Genomic DNA, 4,089 nt, shown 5'->3' with positions numbered 1-4,089 from the left:
GTACAAATTGTTTCCATGGAAATCGGGAAAGAAAAATGCCAAAAATCTGCAAATACTACTTGAGGATATGTTTGATATATCAACCACGCTTTGTTGAAAGATATCGGACGGTGTCTTAGCTGTGCTCCTGAAACGAAATCCCCCCCCCCCCCCCCCCCCCCTCTTGAGACTTGGTACAAATTGTTTCCATGGAAATCGAGAAAAATAAAAATGCCAAAAATCCGTAAATAGCAAAAGGCACCACTTCAGGATCTGTTTGATATATCTACCATTTGTTTTTGTTGAAAAATATTGAACGGTTTTAGAAAGGATGACCGGCGAACGGACAATAAAATGTCAGTGCCAGAGAATAACCAGTCTTGATTATCAACCGAAACAAACTTCACTTTGAGAGCAAAACAGCTGTAAAGATTATATAAATGGACCACTAAATATCAGTGACGACACCACGTGTTCGCGAAAAGGGTAATCATGTCCCGCTCTACTAGTAGCACCTGCCATATCCACACAGTTTGCGTGATAAAAGTAAGTGTTTATTGCCTGACGCAGTACAGCAGTACTCCTGTCGTGCGACGGCGGCCTGTCAACAAACCAAACAATCCAGTGATGGATGGACCAGAAATCCAGTAACACGTTAGTGTATTTACTGATTTTGATGAAACTAATAAAACTAAGAAACGAACACATAATGCAGATTTCTCCTCAAACGTTTAATGAAGTTGACCCAGGTTAAGTATGCTATATGATCATGATGACATGTATATGGCCACACCAAATTGGCACTTAAGGTGTAGCTGTAGGATGCACATATTTGAAAGCCTGACAAAGTAATGAACAAATGAATCAACTCTAAATAATTGTAGTTACACTAAAAGTGGACTACTGTTCAACCTTATGCTTGTCATAAGAGGCGACTAACGGTATCTGTCAGGCTCACTGACTTGGCTGATGCATATCGACCATCGTTTCCCAAAGATCAATGATATCAATCACTGGATTGTCTGGTCCGTCATATAACCATTCAATCTGAACACAACATGCATGCATGGGGTGATTTTAGAGTATCATACATTGTGCCCCACCATCATTATATCATACGTCATTCCTACTTTCAGGACCGCCCCCATGGTCTAGTGAATAGAGCGTCTGTCTGGAGGGCGAATGTCGGTGGTTCGATCACCTGGCCTGATACTGGTACCAAAAGACCGTAAAAGATGACCAGTACTTATTGTTACCCTGTGTGCTGCATGCTCGCCATTAATGGGATAAAACAAGGACTGGTCGGCTCGGAGTCAGTATATTGTGTCTGAGGACCTGTGAACATCCGACTTAGAATTTGCCTTCAGCAACCCGTGCTTGCATTAAGAGGCGACTATGCTTGTCATAAGAGTCGACTTATAGGTGATCGGACCCATGAAGAAAAGGTCCGGGGTAGAATAGGTCTTCAGCAACCCATGCTTGCATTAAGAGGCGACTATGCTTGTCATAAGAGTCGACTTATAGGTGATCGGACCCATGAAGAAAAGGTCCGGGGTAGAATAGGTCTTCAGCAACCCATGCTTGCATTAAGAGGCGACTATGCTTGTCATAAGAGTCGACTTATAGGTGATGAACCGTGAAGAAAAGGTCCGGGGTAGAATAGGTCTTCAGCAACCCGTGCTTGCATTAAGAGGCGACTATGCTTGTCGTAAGATTCGACTTATAGGCGATCGGACCGTGAAGAAAAGGTCCGGGGTAGAATACCTCTTCAGCAACCCATATACAAAAGGCGACTATGCTTGTCTTTTAGAGGTGACTAACGGGATCGGGTCGTCGGGCTTGATGACTTGGTTGATGCATGTTATCGAATCCCAATTGCGTGGATTGATGCTCATGATGTCAATCACTGGATTGTCGGGTCCAGTCTCGATTATTTACAGGTGAGGTGAAGCGTGGTTTAATACAGCTATTAAAGGTCTATGATATTTAGAAAGTCTAGATTACTGCAGTATCTAAAACCGATATGTCCCTCCTCTTCAAACCTCACTTTGGAGTTGAATAAAATTCAATACACATCACGCACACAATTACACTTCACAGGTTTTCATTCTGTGGGAAATTGCCTGTTTTGTGATATCATCCACTGTCATTTTAGGCAAAGCAGAATTACTGAAAATGAGGTACATGATAGATCACGCCATTTTTAAACATTACTAAGTCACAATTCACGGCGTTATTTACAGCATGTTTTGAAATTGAAATTTCGGATAATTACTGGGAGAAATGAATTTCAAAAAGGGCATATTAGTGATCACGGGTATCTATCGTTTATCAAATCACCAATGATCATTCCAAAACGTCGCCGATAACCCTAGAATCGTTTAGAATGTTTTGGAAAATACCCAAACACGAACGCCGACGTAAACTTTGCGCCATACGTATATTGGAGAGTGTTTACAAAAACCCGTTTCACCTGTGTGGAATTATGAGACGCCTAGAACATCACGTATGTTTCACACTCAGCTAGTATACATACATCCTTGAATGCTTTGGTCCTTGTCCTGGTCCTTGTCACCAATATCAAGTGTCCAGAAGAAATCAAGCATAATAAATTAGGTTTGGAAACGAACGCTGCGCACCGAGTAAAACTGCACTTCTTAGAAATGTAAACAAACAAAAAATCAGATTTTACACAGTGTAGCATTTTCTCCTATTTTGAGCTATCCATTCGTCTATTCGTTGCATACATGTACATCAGCGCAACATTTTCAGACAATGCATTGGAAGAGAATCGTAGCAAGAATTAGGTAATTAAAAATATACACATTGCAATGATTTGGTAAATTCTACAACAATTGTCAAAGTTTCCGTCCTGCGTGACGCTATGACTGACGCAAAATCACGCACAACCACATGGTATTTCTTGAAAAATAAACAATCAAATCAAAGTACACAGATTCTCGGAATGTTTCTGCTTACTTACGTGTCACAATTCTCGCACAACCTTCACTTTACAGATTTTATGAAAAAGTGCGTTACAAAAATAACTCGGCACCGAGCAGGTTAACACGATAGATAATTAAGAACCAGCTATGTGGTATATCTACAGAGCTGTCACACACACATTCCTATAGCATCTAGTGGAAATTGTATGCATATTTCTCAATTTGTACTGTTTGTTTGTTGTTTACGCCACACTCAGCAAAATTCCAGCTATATGATGGCACTCTCTAAATAATCGAGTCTAGACCAGACACTCCAGTAATTGACATCATGAGCATTGATCCACGCAACTGGGATACGATGACATGCATCAACCATGGGCGCCTCTACGGCAAACATGGGTTGCTGAAGATCTATTCTTTTCTTGACGGGTCTCAATTTGTACTGAATCTCCATGCTTCAAACTTTGGCTGTAACGTTAATACCAGGAACATTTATTATTTAGAAAATCTATGCGACGCTAAGAAAAACAGTAATTAGCTCAGTAGTTCAGTAGATGCATAGCAAACCAAAACTCTTCTGGTACTTTCATTCATATCAAGGTCCTCATAATATAAGTATTTAAAGTCAGTTGTGGAGAACTAAAAGTTTCTTTTTCTGAATAGGGTCAATATTTTTCAGTTTACACCTGTTGTCTGTTCAATTTCTGCCCTCACCCGCCAACACAAGTCACGTTATGTCATATTGTATAATTTCTGACCATAATGCAGAACCCTTTTCCACTACACAATAAAAGCTACAGTTTGTGTTAACATTTATAAATCTATTGTTCCTTTAGGAAAATTATTGCATATAAGTACAAATCTGGCCAAGCGAGTCTGTGAGACAGAGGCCTTTTGATTGAAAATATTTTTTAAAGTTCCATGTTTTTCAGGCCAAGCTGAGATTTGACTTGATACCACTGATAGCTGAGTCACTGCAAAGTTTTCGAACGTGCACGGACAAAGGTAATGACGTCATGTTTTTAGCTCTGACGTCAGCATGTTCAGGCCCTCTGTGAAAGATTTAGATCAAGATTTGCTCGGGGAGGTTTCAACCGGACTGGTTTCCTTCTGTCTGTAGCGCAACGAAGCTTGGTACCAGTTTTAATAAGCTTCTCACATCGAT

Source organism: Haliotis rufescens, unplaced genomic scaffold, assembly GCF_023055435.1.
Source record: "Haliotis rufescens isolate VD_foot unplaced genomic scaffold, xgHalRufe1.0.p SCAF_127, whole genome shotgun sequence".
NCBI lineage: Eukaryota > Metazoa > Mollusca > Gastropoda > Lepetellida > Haliotidae > Haliotis > Haliotis rufescens.
The sequence above is the reverse complement of the archived record's forward strand: the minus strand, read 5'-3'. Positions refer to the sequence as shown.